Source organism: Larus michahellis, chromosome 1 (assembly GCF_964199755.1).
Source record: "Larus michahellis chromosome 1, bLarMic1.1, whole genome shotgun sequence".
Taxonomy (NCBI): Eukaryota; Metazoa; Chordata; class Aves; order Charadriiformes; family Laridae; genus Larus; species Larus michahellis.
In genome coordinates this window covers 164,732,895-164,754,120 of record NC_133896.1, presented here as the reverse complement: position 1 = coordinate 164,754,120, position 21,226 = coordinate 164,732,895, and the positions used below count along the sequence as shown (strand labels likewise).

The 21,226-nt window shown below is 42.7% G+C and overlaps 1 protein-coding gene across 9 annotated transcripts in view; it reads left to right on the top strand.

Annotated features, from left to right (window-relative positions):
- Positions 1–1,567: 1,567 nt before the first annotated feature.
- The window catches only part of FARP1 (FERM, ARH/RhoGEF and pleckstrin domain protein 1), a 219,642-nt gene continuing 199,983 nt past the window's right edge, over positions 1,568–21,226 (top strand). For 7 of the 9 annotated variants that reach the window (XM_074562604.1, XM_074562572.1, XM_074562595.1 and 4 more), the window contains exon 1: positions 1,574–1,935. The gene's annotated coding sequence lies outside the window, so the exon portion shown is untranslated. Of the gene's footprint in view, positions 1,936–21,226 lie in introns of all 9 variants that reach the window. The other 2 variants (XM_074562571.1, XM_074562551.1) reach the window with 2 other exon arrangements.

Here is a 21,226-nt window from a genome sequence, read left to right as displayed (position 1 = left end):
ATCTTTCTTCTTGATCTTCTACAGACAAACCATGCATTTTGTGTGGAAAAAGTCTGGGGGAAAATAACAATAATTACTATCTTATCAAGTACTGGCAGCTAAAGGCAATTTCCAGCCTTTCAGTCAGTAACGTATGTACTTCAGTTAAGGATTCAGGGCAGACCAAAGAATTGAAGTTCTCTTGATCTCACAAGGTTGGCTGGCATATGCGCTAAGGTATTTGCAGTGAGGTGTTTGTGCATAGATGCACTGCTGTTGACAGCAGAGAAACTTGTCTTTTGGGGATTAAGCAAGGCCAAGGCTTAGACAAAAAAATATTTATCGCGTTTACATATCATTTCTCTTTCCTCCAGTCATTAAAAACTAGAGATAGTAGCTGGGCTCCTCAAATGGTCTTCAAATGCAAGGTGCTCAGAAGGGTTATTTTATAAATACACGTCTAGTTTACTGCTCCCTCCTGGGTCACTGAGAGAACTTCAAAGAGCTAAAGCGCCTCCCCTGCATCACTCATTTCTGTGCATCACCCTGTTTTCTTCCTGAAAAAACATCGGGTAAAAGGCTGGAAAAGGCCCAAAGAGATGCACGCCCTAAGGCTTAAGTTATGCAAATGGTAGTGGTCTTTTAAGAGCTAATTATGCTGGTCCTCCCTGCGACAGCCTTTTTGCTATAGCTCCAAATCCTCTCTGAGGGAACATACAGTGAAAAAGGCACAGCCCCAGCCTTTGCCTGGTGGTCTCCTTTCTACTGACAGACGGACTGGAGACTGGTTTGAGACAGCCCTTGAAGCCCAGATTGCTACTACGTGTTAAATTTCAGAGTGCTGTGATTGGTGGTTGTCTAATGAGGAATTAAATGCAGGTAACTAACTCGTAACCATAAAGGTGAATACACTACCCATACACCTAGTCCTTTGCTTTCCCTGGCGTCTCAGGCAAGCGCTCGGAGTACGATGAGCGTGGAGGGACACCTCTCCGTAAACCCAGCCTTGATCTGCTCTCCGCTGGCTCCTGAAGCCTCCTCCTAAAGCAGAAAAGCTGGGTATTAATGGGTTTGCACAGGGGCAATGTCCTGGCTCCGCCTCAACGAGCCACATGCTTTAACAGCCTCTCGGCTGCCGGCTGTTGAACCGATTCCCCCTCCAAGGGGACAACCTTCCCGCCCCAGGGCACCCACGTCGGATGGTCTCCAAAATCCACAGAAAGGGGCAGAGATCCCAAGGGCCTCTGCTCCCCCCGCGGCAGCAGCTCGAAGGCGGGAAGGAAGGCCCCGCCACCTCTGCTTTAACCCTTCCCTCACGCCGCGGCCACCTGGGCGCTGCCCGTCCCTTCTGCTGCCCGGCAGGAGGGGGAGGGGAATGAGGGAGGGTACCTGGAGCCCCCACCGGCACCGCAAGGGCGGTGGTCGCTGCTCCTCCTTCCCTCCCCCGACGGGCCGCCCAGTTACCTGCGGCCAGGCGGCACCGCCGAGGCGGGGGCTGAGGCGAGCGGCCATGGCGAGCCGGAGCCGCCGCCTGTGAACGCTGGAGGGGGCTCTCGGCCACCTCCTCCTCGCCGGCGGCTCCCCCTCCGGGAGGGGGCAGGGTTAGGGGAGGTGCAGCCGCGGCAGCGCGGCGAGCGGCGTCCAGTTCCCGCTCGCCCGGTCCGCAGGCGGCAGCGGGGCTGTCAGCTCAGCCCGCTCCCTCGCCCCCTTTTCTCCTCAGCGCCCGGCCCGGTGGGCTGCCCCCGCTGCGAAGCCGGACATGGCGACCCTGCTTCTGCGAGCCCCCCGCTGTCCTCCTCCTCCCCCTGCCGCCGCCGCTCCTGCCGCCGCTTTCTCCTTCTCCTCCCCGCGGAGCTTTTAATGGCTCGGACCTCCGGCGGCCAAGCGCGACTGCCCCTGCACCAGCTGCAGCCAGGAGAGCCCGCGGGAGCCCGCCCAGCCCCAGCCCGGCGCACGGTAAGGGCAGCACGGCGAACAATGGGGGCCGGGCGGGAGCGGCAGCGGGTGGTGGCCCGCCCCGCCGGGCTCCGCGACCAGGGTGTTGCGGGGCAGCCGGCGGCACCCACCCGGCGGCCGGGGCGTGAGGTGGCCGGGAGTCGCGCCGCCCCCCCGGCGCCGCCGCCCCCTTCCCCGGGCGGTGACAGCCGCGGGAGCCGCGCTGCCCGGCGGACACCCACCCCGCGGGCGCCGCTCAGCCCCGCTTAATCCCATTACCGCGGGTAATCCGCGAGGAGGCACCGCGCCCGGCGGCGCCCGGGCCGCCTTCCCTTCCCCCTCAGGCTTTTCCTAAGGCCACCGCGGCCGGGCGCAGTCCGGGCGGCGGCGGCCGCTCAACTTGGGTGCCTTTTGTTTCCCCCCGCCCCGGGCTGGGAAGCGGCCCTGGCCCCGGAGGCGGGTGGGACGCCCCGGGAGTCCCTGAGGGGAGGCTCGGTGCCGGGCGGAGTTGGAGGGACGGCCCGAGGAAGGGTTTAGCCCAGGCCGGCAGCCGGCGGGGAGGTGCCGCTCCCGGGGGGAGGCGTGCGAGGGCAGTGGCCTCCCTCCCCGCCTCGGCCCCTGGGCGGCCCGGGGAGGCCGTGCCGGGCGGCGGCGGCTGTCGGCGCCGGCTCCCCGCTCGTCCCCGGCCGCTGCCGTCCCCCGGGCCGGCGGTGAGGGCGGCCGCCGCCCGGCCCTTCCCTCCCCTCCCCTCCCTCCGCCTTCGCACCCCCGGGCGCAGCGGGGTGGCTCCGGCCTGGTTCCCTCGACGCCTCGGCTATCGACTCGGCCGGGCCCCCGCGGGGAAGTTCGCCGGTTCCGAAAGCCGGTGTGACCCGCGCTTCAGTGTGATCGGCCTCGAGCAGGCGTGAACCGCTGGGGAAAGTTCTTAGTAAGCAGAAGTTTATTTTTTCAGAGCAGGAGCTGATGTGTAGTAAGGCCTTATCTTTTCTTTTTTCCAAAGCAGATGCAAACTCTGTGGAGTTTGTTTTTTGTGTTGTTTTTTTTATTTTTTTAAGTTGCTAGATTTGCTTCATTGCTGGCATGAAATAAATGAAAGGCGTAGCGTAACTTTTTTTCGGTCACGGCCCTCTTTACCAGGGTTTCCTTCAAAGAGATTTGTCCCTGGAGAGCAGAGAGATGATTGCTCTAAAGGAACAGTGTCGCTCAGCTGCTTTGTTATTTGTATCTCCCAGATACTTTGACTCTTGCTCCTTGTATTGCTTCCAATATGTATTTACAGCAAGCAGCTGATGTTGGAGTCAAGCCAACAAAAACAAAATTCTGAAGGAGTCCAGTTAAGAAAAGCCCCAAAAGTTCTCTTGAATTGAGATATCCCCTTCCCTTTCTTATGGGCGTTTATGAGAGGAATTGCGGTATCTAGCTAATTGCTGGATCTGAGCCTTTTTAGAAATGGTCTCGCGTACCAAGAAAGTACGAAATCCTCTTAGCTATGCCTCACGTGTCTGACCTGCTGGGGTCTCGAAGCTCTGTTCTGGCTGCTACAACAGGACGGGAGCAGTCCCTACTGTGCCCACCATGTTGCGTCCTGGGGCTTGTACCTACCTGGGGCTTGTGCAGCTGGCTGGTGAGCTCTCTGTGTGTTAAGGACCAGGCTGTTAACGAGGCCGGGTCTTCCTGCTTTGCCCTGGCCTTCCCTGGAATCAGAATTGTCTGGTGCTGAGCAAAGGGTCACAACTCTGTGGCTTGGGGATCCCGCTTAATGTTTTTGCTTGCCAGTTCAGACCTTCATTTCTCTTTGGTGCGATTTTGCTCTAGGATTGGGTAGAGTCTCTTTTCTCTCCTTTGCAAATAGCAAAGCTGAGGGGTTATACGTAATATAGTGAATTATGATGGCTATTTTTGAAAGCCTAGAGATCGCAGTATTGGCCCAAACACACTGTAAATTGTTTTATCCCCATGGACTTAAGTTCAAATGGAACTGTGGAAGGGATCGTTGGCAATTGTCATTATCACAGGAAGGGTTTAGAAAGCTGTATTTCTCTGCTCATTTTTTGCAGTATCTTGTGTATAGCCAATTAAATTGTGGGGTTTTTTTCTTCTGTATTGTATTCTCTTGAAGAAATCAAATAAACTAGGAAAGTGGGCAGAATGTTTCACACACAGTAATATGGGACTTCAAAATGTGGAAAGTTGGTAAGAGATTGAATGCGTGATACCAAAGCCTGACTTTTATTTAATGACTGGACTTCAAATTGGAAATCTTCCCTTTCCCCTCCCCAGGTTGACGCAGTTCATTAGTCATTTTGTAATCAATACCTTAAAGCATGCTACTTGTAACCAAACTTTTTGAAAGAAAATTCTGGATGATAAATGACCAGCGGGGAAGCACCACTTAAATGCGACAGTTTGAAAAGGAAAAGAGAAAGATTTGCTTTAGGAGGTGTATTTCTGCATTAGAATCCAGATAGAGAATTCTGAATTTATAGAGCTATTCAGTAAATTTTCCCTGCTGATTTTAGATTGATTTGACTTAGGAAAAAAATCCAAACTTCCACTTAAGAAATTCATATATGATGAAAATTAGTAGCTCTTTTTAAAAAATATAAAAATTCTTGACATTGATGAATATGAGGCTGCCAGTGCTTGGCAGCTTTTTAGATTATGCATGCTTTGTGATGGAGCTATGCAAAAGAAATGCTTCTCTGGTTTGAAATATCTTTGCATTAAGTCTTTGGCTTGCTCTTGGGCATGAATTTCGAAAAGGGCCTGACTGGTGTGGTGACTCCCAAACTGGGATCTGTTAGGGCATGAAGATGGGGAAGATTGTCCATGGGACCAAATTGTTTTCACAGTGTTTGCAGTGAGAAGTTGGCTGGTGGGCAGAGAAATGTCAGGGCTGCCGGTGGGCTAAAGAACCACATTCAGGTCGCCGGCAGAGTGTGTCCCCTCAGGTGTTGCTAGGTGGAAAACTGCAGAGAAGGACATTACGTCTTCTCTGGTTGTTAATGGTTGTCCGTCCTGCTTTCCCGAGACTGGAATTTGAAGTGCATGTCAGTGCTTTGACCTCATCCTCCCCTCTGCTTCGCTTGGGGAAATGCAGATCTGCCATGGAGATCCGGATCCAGAACTTCAATTCAGTAGAATTGACTTACTTCATCTTTTTAAACTTATGTTCATAATTAGGAAGTATTTTTTTCAACTGTGGGATTGGGTTGCAAAACCTGATTATAAACACAAATGAAGTTCTAGTGGATATTTTCTGCAGTTAAACCTCTGTATTATTGATCTTGGTTACGTTCTAGTGCAGAGTCAATGTATTTGCATTATACTTTTCATGCTGTGCTGTGATGTTAGTGATAGGGACTAAACTTACTGGTTTTAGTTTCTGGTCTATTTTTTTTTTTTCCCCACTGTTTTTTTCATGGTGCTTGTCTGTGCCAATGTCCTTATTTTATATTGTCTTTTTTAGAAAAGCATGATAAAAATGCTGTTTATTGAATTTGGGTCCACCAACTTGTCTTGCTTTTTCTGTTTCTTCTTTTAGAAATTGGCATGTTTATCTTAAAAGGGCCTTTCCAGACTTAATTTCATGACTTTGAAAGGTTGCAGTTTGTGGTGGCTTGTTTTTTTTGGTGTGTACTTTTTGACTGGTAGGTGCTGAGTGGATGGTGAAGTTTATAGTTTACAGATGGACCGCTGAATTAGGGAGACTAAAGGGGCCACTTGCATTTCTGGTTGTAAAGGCACGGAAGACTAATTACAGGGGTATAAAAGGTCATCAGGCTCAGTCAGCTTTGAACTTGTGCAAAATGTCAGTAAATTTGGCCTGCAGAATTGTAGGCGAATCAGGCAATTAGGTCAGTCTTTATCAGATGTGGGCATTATCTTGTTCATAATCAATTGCAGCATGATGAGCTTTTTACCCTTGTCTGTAATGAAGCAGACTTGATTAAATATTAAGAGAGATGAAAATATGATATGACTTTGCAGGGATTTGAGAAACAGGGTATGCAACTGTATCTTTTTTTTTTTTTAATTCTGGAAATATAAATGGGGGAAATTATTTTAATGTTCGATTGTCAAAAAGGACTTAAAAAAAGAATGGTTGCTCTGTTAGTTGGCGCTCAAATAAAATGAAGCTTTGTTGGTGAAGTTCACGGAGGTGCTACAGTTCTGTTTTCTGTTGATCTCAGAGGGAACTGTGATTTTTGTAATGTGCCCTTGAATGTTGTGCAGTAAAGGCTGTACAGTAAAATCTGGTTTTGTGTTGCTGTATAAAATAGAGGAAAGAACTTCCTCAAGCCATGAAATTGGAATACTGAGGCTTACAGTGGAAGATTTCTGTACAATATGTGTTTGTTACTAGGCATGAGAAATACTTGTGGGGTTGGGTGGTATTTTAGCATAAGGCAGGGATGGTGTTTCCGGACTGTGTTTTCTTTCCCAGGTTATAAATCGGGTGTAGTGGTAAAGCCCACTGAAAGGTGGGAGACTGTGTCTCTGATTCCTGGTGTTGCTGGTTCCCTTACTAGTGATGCCTTGCCTGTGCAGCACTCTGCTGCTTGCCATTAAAATCAGTTTTTTTGCTACCTTGGCATCAGTGCTGGAGGATGCTGTCCCATAGTACAAGATTTTGCAAATGAGTAGTAATGTTAACGATTATTTCAATCCCCATTTCCTTCCAAATACACTGACTTGGGTGGCCAAAGTAACGATTTGAACCTTGCAGGATGACTGGATTTGCCATAATGAAAGTATGTTAAGAGATCAGTACACTGCAATTTGACGTGTGATTCTACTGTCTTGTAAGGCTCTTTAAATTGCCCTTTCAAGCTCTTTCGCTCGTTGGGTATGTTAACGACCGAAAGGCATAAGTTGTGCAACCAAAGGGGAACTTTCCCTCCTCCCCCAAGTTACAGGTCTCCCCAGAGCATCTATTCTTATAATGCACAAGGTATTACAGAATTTCTGCAGCTGGAAGTGTATCGTGTGGACGACTTTGAGGAAAAGCTGTGACTTCCTGAACAGAGACATTAGTAGCAAGCCATCCTTGCTTGAAACAACTCTGAGTGCAGGTAATACGCTCAGTATACATAGAGGAAATAGAATTACTGCCTCTGGGACAAGCTGCTCGGGTACCTGGACTGTCTTTGTACAAACATTGCTAGGGAAGAGCATGCATTTTTGTAGGTCAGAAGATGGCTTACTGATAAACTGAAAAACCTAGGAGTAATTGGCAAGAGTTGATATTGTTGGCTGCTGCTTTCTCTGGTCCAGGGCTGCTGCTTCTGCTGGCCGTGGTCGGCCTTTAAGCGTCTTTCACTCCTGATTATTGCAGGACCAGTGGTTTGATTGCTGGTCACTAATAATATGGATGACTGCGTCTCCTTAATCAAGGACCCTTATTTTCAGTCACCTGCACCACAGGCACAGGTCAAGATGACATTTGTCAATTTATTCAAATAGCAAGTGCGGCACAAAGGGTCTAGCTGCTCAGTAACCTGTGTACATTTAATTGGCTCTTTCTGCTCCGCATCCTGTATTTTTCTGTTGGTTATGCGCTCTCAAATATTTGATTTTTTTTCTGTGCCTGGATGAGACATTTGAGCTGCAGACATTGAGTGTTCATTTCTTCCATCCCTGAATGTTATTTTTGGACATGTCCCAGCCTCTGTCTCCCCACTGAACAATACCAAAGGTGTTCCGCAGGGACCTTTGCTAGCCCAGCAATGGAGCACTGGTAGGCTGCTCATTAGTCTTTTATGTCTCTCCTTATCAGTTTTACTGTGAAACTCCCTATCGCTTCAGCTGCACATGTTAGAATAATTAGGCTTCCTGTTCAGCAGGTTTGTATGGCATTGATTTTGGCCTGAAAGTTCAGGGGAGGGGAAGGTTACTATTAAATTATATGAAATGGCAAGTATGTGTTTGGCAGTTGCCTTTTACCATTACAAGGTGGGTTTAAAACAGTATCAAGAGAGGCAGGAATGCCGAGCGGACTTTCATATTACTTCTATAGGAGGTGTTTTCCCTTGCATTAGTAAATAAGTGAAAATAAATCTTAAAAAGAAACCTCTTTTAAGAGGAGAAAAAAAGGATGTGGTGATATTGCTATTCGGTTGGACCGGGGCTTCCCATCGTTCCAAGGCTCTGGGAACACAGCAGGTTTCAGATGGACTTGGAGCATTTCCCTGGCCACCCTGGTCTTCCTACAATTATGGGAAGGGAGAATGTGGTGCCTTTCGGGGGCTGAGGTTTTTTTTTCTGTCCTTCTATTCATCTCTCATTTCTTGAATTATCTTGGAGTTTGCTGCTGCTTATGGCGTACCATCGAAGTGAAATGAATTTGATTTGTCTTTATTTTGTTAATCGTCTCCAGTCTTATGATTGCAATACCAGTGATTACAACTGAGAAGGCTCTGGCCAGCTCTTGCTGTGGTGTATAATAGTAGTATAAAATAGTCTTTTTCAGATTAAGAAAAAGTATGATTTGTTTAGTTTGTCCCGCCTGAGGTTATTTTCTCAAACATCAACGCTTAAAAGGAAGGTAAAGCCCTTGTAAAAGTAAGAATCTTCAGAAGTTGTTGTGTTTTTTCTCAGGAGTTTCTTATTTTCTAGGAAGAGGGTAGTGTTCAGGCCCTTAACAATATGAAGAATATTAAAGGGAGAATGAGGAAGGGGGGATTCAGTTGATGTACCTTTTGGAGAATTAGGAATTTGTACAACTTTATGTACTAAGTAATTTCAGTACATTATAGGAATTAAACTTTTTGTGTGTGAACCTGTAAGATTAGACTCCTTGGAGGTAATTTTCAGTCTTTTATTTGAAGACCTCAGCTCCTATCTTTTATCTTTTTGAAAACTCCTCCTGAAAATCTGCATTTAGCTTTGTGTTTGTAAGACCTGAAACCATTAATGTTTGCCTCTAACATACTAAACATTCAATAGTTTTGTTGCTTTTTAAACAGAGGCATCATTATGTGCATGTAGGAAGATCGACTGTATGATTGTGCTGTTGTAGCCTGTGTTGTTCGTTAGCCATTTTTTTATGGCTTGGCTGAATTAACTGGTATAACGTGGAAAATAAAATTTTTTAATGTTTTGGTACAGAGCGCCATTTTTTTCCCCCCGTGTCCTTTGAAATGTTGAGCATAATTTTCAGTACTATGAAAAATAAAATAGTAGAAACAATGAAAAGGAATACAGAATAAGCAAAAAGGAGAAGATACCTAGAATGTACAGTCTATAAATATCGAACCTCAAGCTAGCAGAAAATATCCTCAAAGTGCCTCAATGGCAAATACATAAGTAAAACAAAGACAAAGCAGATGGTGTGATAGTATTGCAGTGGAGAGAAGGGCAAGTGACTCTGCCATTTGAATATAAAAAAGTTTTTAAAAGGCATTCTAATCAAGTGCTTGCTCGCAGTTCTGGGTTTACTAATATTTGAATTTTGAGATAAGTCACAAACGGCACAATTCCAAGGATATAGGATCCGTTTGCCTAAAACAAGTGAGCTGGAAGTGAACTTGTAAGAGAAGAATTTCTAAATAGATGTGTAGGAGAGAAGTTGCCATTGGTAATTTTATGGGTCTGGTTTTTCCATCTCAATTTTTTTTTCATATTATTTACAATTAAGGTCTGAATGGTAATGTTGTCTCTTTGTTTCTGACTGTTTTCTTTCTATACATCTGTAAACTGTTGGGCAACTTCAACCATATCAGACAAACAATGAAGCTTAGTGGGGAAAAAAAAAAAGGGCTAGATGGAGGAGAGACGCAAATCACTGCAGCTGTTGCTGGAGGTTGTCTGCATTGCCTGTCAGCTGCCTGGCTGGCACCTGTGTTGGCTGGGCAGTCACATAGGTACCGCTCAGAGCGACGGCAGCCTCACGCCATCTAATTAGCAGTGAGTAAGTAGGCCAGTGTTGAGAGAGGGGTTGGGAAGGCTGGCAGGACAGGAGGCGTGTAGTGGAGCGAGCCATGCAACAGCTGGCTTTCCCTTGTGCAGGGGCTGAGGGAGGAGTATCAGTTGGGTAGAAACCAATTTTAATTAGCTGTGTTGGTCACCAGGCGTGAGCACGTTTACATAGTGGTTCTTAGTGGGGAGGAAATAAGCCTAGCACTAATGAAGCCTATCCAGAAAGTGAAATCTTTATCAAAAACCGTGGCCACGTTGATTCCAACAGCAATTTCCCACAGTTATCTGGAAGTGCTTCCCACAGCTGTGAAGTAGTGCGTTTTTATCCAATGAAGTACGAAACGACGGTGCAAGGGCAGGATACCTGCATGAAGTTTACCTCCAGTTGTCCAGCTTTTTAAGTGCAAATCAAGGACTGTTTCAGATTCTGAACTAAGAAATTATCAATCGGGCAATACCTTGAACATGAGCATTTCTCCTGTAATTTTGTGTGCAGTGACTGCACACTAAGGCACCAGAGAAATCGGTTGGAGCAGTTTCTAGTTGTAATAACGCTTCAAGGATCATTTGAAGCAATGGATGAGCAAATGACACTTGATGGTAGCTCTCTGCTTGAGAAAACCCAACACAGGCAAAGCCATTCCTGTCCTCCTGAATGAAGAGAAAGTACATGACAGAGGAGAGCTGGGGACTAATAGCGGCATGCTACAAGCGTATGACCGAAAAATTAGCTCATCATTGTGATGGAGTAGTGTGTATGTATGTGTTTGTACATAGGATGAGAAGATGGGGTTCAGAGGCATTTTCTTTTTCTGGAAACACACTGTAGACATTTCGTATTCCTCTGATTTAAAAACAAACAAACAAAACAACAAAACCCCCACAACATTCTATATATTCAAGACAATTCAGACATATATGTGAAAGCATTAAAACTGAACACAGTATTCTTCTTAATCGAGTATTTGCTAGGATTGCTTTGACTCCCTTAGATCTGTTGGTAAAATTTCTTTAGGCGGTAGATACAACTGCCAAATTTTCCTTCAAATTTCTTTTCCTTAAAAGTGAGAGTAATGGTTGAAAATGCATATTTTGTGTTATTAATTAAAATACTTAGTGGAAAGTAGGTGATGTGATGAAAAGACCTAATACACAAAGAATAACCTAATTAAAGCAGAAGTAGTTAGCCGTAGAGATGGTAAGCTGTTCTAGTGTGTACCACAATAGATGGATCTAAGTAACAGAACTACATTTTCCCTCCCAGTGTCATGTAAAGAAAGTAACAGAGCGCGCTAGGTATACTCCTTCATCTCTGGATTCAGCTTCTCTGAAAAATCGGTGTGCTATGAGGATATTTATAGCTGCAGGATTAGTTGAGGTCTGTCCTTCAAGAAAGCTCAAAGAACTTTCATTTTAGTGTAAACATAATTCAATAGAAAAAATCCTGAGGAACAGTCTATGTTCTATTTTTCGGCCTGCTTTGTCAAAACAAAATGCCCCCTCCAACCTAAAGAAAGTTCTTTAAAAGCACCCTAAGATTGGAACTGAAGCTTGTCTGTGTGCTGTGAAGGGGAAATGGTAGCTGTGTAAATATAAAATGCTTCTAGAAGTTTTAAAGCCTTGTATCTGCGGCAGCCTGGGCTAACCTTGGAGCAGAATGAATTTGAGAGAACGGTGATCTGAGAACGGTTCCAGCTTGGCAAGGAAAATGTGATTTGGAGACATGTAAGAGAAAATTAATCCGAATAATAGGTCTGGCCCTTGCAAGTAGATTGAGCCTAATGAAATTAATATCTGAATGTTAATTATAAAACCAATCTGATAATATATAAAAGGACCTAAGAGGATCTTTGAAAATCTGCAAGTAACTCCATGAATTTTCTGCAGAGGAGTTCCCAGGAGTGGAATAAGAATATCTGCTTTTGTTTTCCCATAGAATATTTGAATTGCAGTAAGCAACCCCACTAGGCTCATGTGCATATGTTTCCTGTTGCAATCAAGTGACAGTTTGGCTCAACTTGGAAAAGGCTGAAACGCCTGAGAGCTGGATTGTACAGTATCAGCTGGGTAAAAGTTTCAGAAAGTCTTTTGGCAGTGTCTGACTTGAGTGAAATAAAATACACTGCAGCAATTTATAGTTTGTATGTGTGTTTATTAACCAATGATTGAATTTATTCTAAGCATTAACTTGCTTGTTTATGACAAATCCTGGAACGGGCTATTTTTTTCATTAGACTTCCAGGCTAAATTGGAATCTCGTCAGGAGGACGAGCTAGTTTGGTTTAAATGCATTTAAGGAAAGTTTCATAACTCCTTTGGTATTCCTCCAGTAAGGCCTGATCCTTTTTTATCTATGAAGTTTAAAGCTTGAGGGGACAATAAAGACTCAAATCAATTGGAAGTAATTGCAACTAGATCATCAGCATAGTTTTGTTTAATTTACAGTGTTTATTTAGTGCTCTCCTGTTGAGGAAGTTTAATCAAATTCCTCATGCTGCGGAGGACTGCAGGGAGGAATACCAACAATCCCGGTGCTTGTTTTGAGGACTCCTACCTTATGGATATGTAGTTCTGCATTTCGGAAAGAAACATTTTTAATACCTGGTGCAGCGGCTGGAGTGGTTCCTCTGTAACTGGGCATGGGACACAGGGCTTCCCTCCTGGGTGGGTGCTTCCAGTGGGACCAGACTTGTCCCCCATCAATGCTTTTAAAGCATCGAGAGAGAGGAGCTCTGCTTTTAAATTAAATCACGCAGCGACAAAGGTGAAATAAGTCCTTAGAATGTTAATGCAGTGAATACAATTGTGTTAATACCATGTTCCTGGTAATTTGGAATAGACAGAATAGCCTCTTAGAAGCTCTTGGCTCATTGTTTGTACTTAAGTGTGCTGCGTTACAGTGCTCATCTTTGAGGGCTGTGCTGTGGTGCCTGATGCAGTATTACGCTGTGCAGAGCTAGAGTCCTTAATCCCCAGGTTTGAGACTATGCGCACCATGGGGGAGTTCCAGGCTGTTTTCTTCAGGGAGTAAAATTTGATGAGGACAGCTGAAAAGCAAAAGTCTTAACCTTTGAACGCATGGAACGTCGCAGGGGATTATCCATACCCAATATGCAATTAGTTTTTGTTAGAGGGAAGAACAGTAACCCATTTCTTTGTGCCTGTTTCTTTTGTCTACCCTTTATTTCCCCTCCTTGAATTCCCATATGCATATACTCTTAAGTGTTTTAGCAGTAATTTTTTTTTTTTTATGATTCACTAATAAGGCTGAATTTCTTTCAGGGTGAAAGAAAAACATGATGTGAATTGAGATTCTGTGATTCTATTTCTGCACATCGTGTTTTGCTGCTGTTGGCAGTCCTGGGAAGAACCATTCCTCTTGACTTAGTTTAACAACAGTTGAGAGAAAAAAATAAACCCAACAATGCTGTTGCAAGGCTGAGATTTGGGAAATACATTTAATCACTAGAAGTTAATGAATATAGGGCTTTTCTTCTTGAAATAAAGGGCGAAGAGACTGCAATCTGAATCATTCCTTCAATGAAGGTGGGGTTACTGATGCTACTTCTATCAGGTTTTCAGGTAGTAAGAATTATTTGGTGTTCTCCAATATTTGTACAATATTTACTTGTTTTTCATTCTTGAATTCTATGCATGTTTTTATTTCCCAACCCCTTTTTTTCTTAATGCAGTTACTATCTGTGACAGCATTCTATAATATTTATCCATAATATTTGTATTTTTCTCTTCTATTGATAAACAGTGTGTCCTTCCCTCCTTTTACCCTATGTTTTGTAAAGTTTCAGTAAGCTTATAGCCAAAACTGTTGCTGGTATAGACTCCTGGAACTTGTTAGCAGTTCATTTACATATTTGTCAAAAGTGTAAGTATGTGAGTTTTGAGTAATATTCTTTTTCCATTAGTCCTACAGCTTTCTTAGCAGTAAGGAAGGAATGCAAATCTTTGGAGGCTCATCTGAGGTTTTGATGGCCCAATAAAACTAAATTTTTTTTGGCATGAAGCCTTTAAATGCTGCAACAGACCTTGTATATGATTGGTATGATTTAGAAGGACAGCAAATGGCAAGCCCAGTATTGGACAGTTATCTTGACTGGATTTGTTAGAGGCTTTTTTCCTCTCCCCTGTGGCAAAATACAGTCAGCTGAAGATTTTCTTTATGATCACAAGATTCAAATTTAAAATTATTTTAAATTCCGTGCTTTGTCACATAAGTTCTACATACACTTTGTTCTGTACCATATTATTAACACAGAATAATAAACATACACTGATTGTGAGACAGATATCAACTATTAAGAGACTCTGGCTATTAATGTCACTGATGTATTTAATTCAGTAATTTTTTCCACTAAGAGAAATCCATCTAATTTTTTCTCCCCAACCCCCCCCCCCCATGGTTTTACAAGTCAACATCTTTTTCTGTCACTTAACAGATTAAGCACCTTGAACAGTAAACCTGTATCTTTTACTCTGTAATGGACAGGACCTTATATTCTGTCAGATAATTACCCCTGATACTACCTGCTTCAGTTTTTGCTCAGTGATTGTAGGATGAGATTTCTGTTTCCATTGCCTGCAGAGCTGTATTTTCAGCAATTGACTGAAGGACAAGTTTTAGGTAACTACAGACTTGAGCCAGTGTTTGTAGGAATCTTGGCAATGGGCCTAAATTGTCTTTTATTGTATCCATAATCTGATTCAAGGGTGCTCCCTATAAGGACTGATGTTTTTGTTCAGGCTTCTTTCAGATGTCTTAAATACCACTGCTTCCATTAAAAGAAAAAAAAAAAAATCTACTCCATAGTTTACAATCTTATTGTTGGGGCTTTTTCCTGCTGTTAAACTGGCCTGTGTGAAACTGCTCTAATTCTTCCTAAATCTTTAAACTTCCCACTCAACTTGCAGACCACATCCCTTACATGCCCCTACACTTTATTATCTTGCGAACAGTTTGTTCCTTTTCTGCTCTGCTGTGGCAGTCTCCTCAGTTCCCTGGGAAGCTTTTGTTCTGCTCCAGGTCACACAGAATCACAGAATGGTAGGGTTGGAAGGGACCTCTGGAGATCATCTAGTCCAACCCCCCTGCCAGAGCAGGGTCACCTAGAGCAGGTTGCACAGGAATGGGTCCAGGTGGGTTTTGAATGTCTCTAGAGATGGAGACTCCACCACCTCTCTGGGCAGCCTGTTCCAGTGCTCTGCCACCCTCAAAGTAAAGAAGTTCCTCCTCATGTTTAGGTGGAACTTCCTATGCTCAAGTTTGTGCCCACTACCTCTTGTCCTGTCCCCAGGCACCACTGAAAAGAGCCTGGCTCCGTCCTCCTGACACCCACCCTTTAAGTATTTATAAGTGTTGATAAGGTCCCCCCTCGGCTGTCTTTTTTCCAGACTGAAGAGACCCAAATCCCTCAGCCTTTCTTCACAAGAGAGGTGTTTCAATCCCCTAATCATCTTGGTAGCCCTTTGCTGTAGCCTCTCCAGCAGTTCCCTGTCCTTCTTGAACCGGGGAGCCCAGAACTAGTACAGAGAGTTACCTGCGGGACAGAGCCTTTCAGGAGGACTGGCTGGGCAGTGGTTTGTCTTCTTGGCAGTTGGCTTTCCAGAAAGATCATGTGTAAACTAGTTAGTGTACCAGTAGACCTGTCAGTCTCTCTGCTTCTGAATTTTAATAATTCTTCTCTAACTGCTATCTTCTGTGTTATGTAAAATACTCTATACATTTGTTTTCTTGAAATGTAGTTACTCATTATTTTTATGCTGAGCTAAAGCAGTTCATGATTAATAACCTCAAGGTTCCCTTTTGTGACCATATACTTAGTCATTTTATCTGTATTAGTAAGGCACGATGACCTGTTTTGGTTAGTATGTCTGGTTTTTGAGCTGAAGGATGACAGCAGAAGTGTATCTTGGAATTTCTTGGGTATCTTAGAGAACGAAATACCAAAAATGATAGTGGAGCATGAATTCTGTTCCTTAAGATGTTAGAAGCATGTTAGACTATGAAAGCTTTACAACGTCACCCTAGTTTTTAAAAACTGTCTTTAATAAAGAGTTCAGTTATATACTTCTGGACATTCTGAGACCCTTCAAGCAAGCTTGACTTTGCTACAGGAATTCAGTAAGGTGCCACTATGACTTACATCCATTAGCAGGTTCTCTATTGCCTGGCAGTACATATTCCTTACTGACTGAGACAGCCACTAATTTTATTTTTTTTTTATTATATGAATGAGCCTTTGAAGGCTCCTCACTGAATTAATCCATTAAGAGATCTGCCTAAAGGATATCTTATTTTGCAGAACATGCAAAAAGTCAGAGTCACTTTGCAAGCTGAGGGCTGTGGTAACATACCATTTATTTCCCTTAAAGCAATATTGCATTTGGCTGTTCTGTTGGTTCTTCATGCTTAGCATTTACTAACTGGGGGGAAAAGACTTTAAAAGGATTGAATAATCATACCCATATTTTTTTTTTCCTCACATTGCCTTCTATTAAAAAAAATAATCCCATTTCTTTCCTTGATTTAGAAGATCTAACAACTTTATAGGTAGTTGTTGTTGATCCATTTCCCCATCTTAAGCACTTCAGACAGGTAAGAAACAAGCCATAAGCCTCCTGAATTGTACACGTAGTTAGTATTCCCTAACTGACTACTAACTAGTCCTAGTAGTTGCAAGACTCACACTTTGTGGCAAGAAGGGTGAAAATGTCAGGTTCATGGCTTTATTTAGTAACAGCCTCAGTAGTTTTTCTAGCACTTTTATTTAAACTTGACTTGGTGAACAAATAAGTGTAACTTGCTTAGAGGCTGAACTTTCTGAGGCAACAGTACAGGCAAAACTGTGTAGACTTGGTAAATGGGGATGAAACCCATCAGAGCAAACCCAGGAGATAAAGTGAATGGTGAAACTGCAGGGTTTGGCCTTGAACACAGCTGATAAGTGGAGGGTAGGAATAGTGTATCTGTTGTCCATGGGATGCTCCTGCTGACCTTGCTGCATTGCACAGGCTGAGAATAATCCGGTTTTCCCAAGCATGCCAGAGGTGATCTGGGGAGATCTTACTGGCAGAAGGGGAGAATTAGGGCTTGCTAGACACCAGTGTATAGTGTTGTATGTGGCCTTTTTCTTTACTTTTTTAATTTCTTCCCCTGTTGTCCCTTGCTGCAAATACTAGGTTTGTTGGTAGCTTTTGAATATCGTGGTACAGTTACTGAGCAAAATGAGTTCTATTTCTGTAATCTGTAACAGCAAGTAGAGTTTATCAAAATTATTGCAAGACTAGAAGATAGACCAGTTTGTAATTAGAGTTTATTTTTGCATAGTTAGGACTTCAAATCCTTTCTGGTGTCAACATTTTATTCTACATGTGAGTTGCTGTGTGCAGCTGGACTGCTTGCACACCTTCCAGGGGTGGCTCATACCTCCCCTGAAGTGATTCTGAGTAAAATCATTTCCAGTGTGGAAGCAACAACTTAGAAATGTTAACGTAAAATCTGTTATGTGAGATGGCTGCAGTGTTTAATACAGAGCTTGTGAAGTAGCAAACCTGTGGATGATAAGCAGGTTGACACCAGGATGGATAAAAATAATAAATGTAAAACATAACTTCCTGTTCAGAATGAAACTGGCAAATTAAATTTGAAGCACAATACCTACTTCTGTGAATGCTGTAACTGTACCTGCGAGTTTCACTTAAGTAAAACACTTGGTATCAGTGACTTCTCAAATTAAGTAGGTCAAACGATGCGCCTTTTGTATTGTCATTTATTGTAAACATTGTATACAGAAATTTAAAATATATAAGGCAACTGAAGGGGAGTTACCCTTTAATTTTTTAGATCTCTATTTTAGTGTCTTTACACTGAACAAAGTTCTGCTTTTTACACTTTCCCAAGTTTAAGTACTTCTCATTTTTTGAGAAGCAGAAAAGCTTTTGCGTTATGTATTTGCTTTCAATTTAGCTAACAGAAGCAGGCAGAATGTTTTCTTTTTGAATAAATTCAGGACTGAGAACTCATCTGGGAGCTCACAAAGTAGGAAAGCTTTTTCTTCTTCCTTTGTCTCTTTTAATCTATGAACAAAATAATCAGATGGCAGAAAATTAGGATTGTGTGGATTAAAGCTGGAAGCAGACAAAGAACTCCATGTATCTAACTGAAGACATCGTGCAAATTAGGTATCTCACAGGCTTAGTGTTTTTTAGATACCTAATAGAATTTCTTGATATTTCAGTAAGATTGACTATTACTGAATCGAAGAATTAATTATGGTCACCAAATCTCTCACTCCTCATTGTATAATAAATTGCTCAATTTAAAATAGCAGTCTTGTCTGTGGTAAAGTTTTGTGTTTTTTTTTTTTTTTTTCATTTTCTGATGCATTTTTTGGGTGACTTTTAAGACATCTTAGTGTTTTAAGTTTAGTTCCTTCCAAATGCAGTGCATTGAAAGCCATAGTAAAATTGGCATCTCAGTATAAGGAAACAAATCCATTGCTAATTTCTAAGACAAAAGGTGTTAAAACAATAAATGTAGAACAGACTATATAACACTTAAAAAAGTGTGTAATTATTGTGTAACCTTCTGGTTATGGAAAAAGAGGTACCAAAGTAAATGTAAAGACTACATTTAATTGCAAATGAGTCTTTGAGATGTATCAACTCATCGAAATGAACTTCTAGAGGAAAATGACAAAAGCAATTTTAATGTAAGGTTTTGTGCTTACTAATGTGTTTACTTTCCCATAATGACTTAAGCCATCTGTTTTATCTTTCTTTCATTTGGACCATAAAATTTATCTAAAAATACTTCAAAAATAGTCTTCTGCTGTCGTATATTTTTAAACTTTTAACCAGATTTCATGTACTAGTAGAGCATGTATTCAGCCACAGAGGCGAGTCAAAAGCAACACTGTCAAGGTGCAGACTACGACGTAACAACTTCTTTCTTAAATGTTGAAGGACAGATGCATAGAAAGATGTGGGTTTTTGCCATTACTTGTGCTCTACTGCAGAAAAAGAACCAGTTCTTTCCAAACAAGGCCAGTGATACTACAGTTACTAGTCGTAGTCCAGGAAGTTGGAAAGGACAATAATTACGAGATGTATGAGTCTCAGATGTACTTTCGATGTGCTTGTCTGTATTTAAAAGATTTTCACCTCATTTTCCCCCGCATACTGCTTTGTGCATGGCTGGTAGTGTACTCAGATGAGATTTCTGTCCCCTACGCATGTGAACTTGAATTTCCTGCCATCACTTGTTGGGGGGAGAATGAAATAACCTATAAGCAGATCCTCCCAAGCACAATTCCTGGAAACTCTATACTGTTGTGGGCATGTTTATTTTCTACTTGTCTTCTTGCTGTGATAATCTCAACTTTTTGAGGAAGGGAGCAGACAGTTTATTTAAAAACCTGTTACAGCAAAATGTCATTTACATAAGCAACAGCAGATCGCTTTGTGCTACTGAGCTCTATTTTCCTTTGCAGAGACTAGGGAGACTTCTTCTGATCCTGATCAAAGGATGCCTGGAGCCTAGAGCTACATTACCCTGTAATGTTAGAGGGACTTCTTCAGCAGAGGCCAGGGTGAAAACAAACTCAAAATCAGTCAATCTCATACATGCTTAAAGAAACTGAAAAGAGCTATACTTGAACTTTCCTTTTCAGAGTGGTTAGGAGCTCAGTCCAGTCTTCAGGCTTCATTTTTGTTTGTAGTCCAAGACTGTTTTGCCTTCAGGTCTTAGTGAAGTTGCAGGATAAAGAAGCGTTCTTGTTGATGTGATGGAGCTTTGCAGTGTTTTTTCATGCCGCCCTTCTCCTCCCTTCACCTGGCTGGTCCGCTTGTGGTTACATCCAAGCTTTAACTTTACATTATTAAGACTTTTTTAGTTTTTTGCTTTGATACTACTTAATACCAGAAATTGGCTGCTTTGCATACATATGTCTGTTGACCTCCTTTAACTATATCAAAACTTAAGCACTTCCTCTTTCGGCAGTTGGATCTGGAAGGGATAGTCATACTTGGTGGCAGTGATTCCCAGAATATTCATCTTTGATTTATGGGTAGTCACAGACCCTCCCAAAGACAACTGGAATGACAATAGCTTTCCATTTGGGTTAAATGAGGGAGCAGTTAAATACCCTTTTGTTTAGGTGAGACAATAGTCTCATAAAGATTTATTTTACTTTTTTTTTCCTTAACAATAGTCTTGTGAGACTGAACGCAGAGGCTTGTGCTGAGCAGTTTAAGCTCTGCTGGTGGTTGGCTTCATTGTGTGACTCCTTGACTCTGATTCCCAAACAACACGAAGAAGTGTATTAAAAATCACATCTTCTTATGACGGTGAATGTTTTTTTACTGTTACCAAAAGGGTTTAGCAAATTTCCCTGGAAAACATTCCTTACTACAGCAGTTTGGCTTGGAAATTGAACCTGAATACAGAAGAGGCTTGGTGATTGTAGGGACACCTTGTAGATAAGATGTCTGGACCACCTAGCAGTTTAGAGGAGCAAAGTCTAGAGGCTGTATATAGAAACAAATTGGGGCAGGGGTGCAGTATCCCCAGAATACCCCTTCCAGGCAGTGGTACATTAAAAACAACTTGTCAAGAATATGTCCAATATGGGGCAAACTGTGAATTATTATGGCAAAGTTTCCTGCTGGTGAGGAGGTCTTGCAGAAAGCTCTGAAGCTTGGTGCAGCATTGTTTCCATTCCTTTATAGGGTTTGTTTGAAAAATACCAGGATCGTAAGCTGCTGAAATTGGAAACATGAAAGGAATTTCAGGGGCTGAAAAAACCCAGGACGGACAAATACATCTTAAAATTAACTTCAAAGGGTCTGTAATACAGAGGAAGTTGTTAAGGTTGATTTTTTGACTATATGTTTAGTACAAAAGGAGAAGAGTTAGTGTTGAAAGCAGAAGAGCATGGAACAAGGTCATACTGACCTCTGGCCTGAGAGGGGAAAAAACTGGCCTCCTCTTCCTTTTGTAAGATAGTTTTCAAATATCTTCTATTTGGACTAAACAGTTGACCATACTAATGAGGTCTGTTTTTCCTAAATCTGTTATACATGCCATAAAAGTGCCTGGTGATGTATCCCGTGACTGAATCATTGTGATTCTGTGTGTTTATAGGAAAGTACAGGTCAGGACTTCTAATGGCCAATATCTGTCCAGTTGGACTGGTTGTCTGAAAGTGGCCCCACGATAATAAATTATGTGCTGTTAAATGATCTGGAGTCATATATTCTGATCTGTACCTAGCACTGGCAAGTTACAGAGTAGTAAAAGTGAAACATTCACGGAGACATTCTCCTTCTGTCTAGTTGAAAACAAAGCAATGGTGCTTTTATTTAAGAAAAGGTGGGA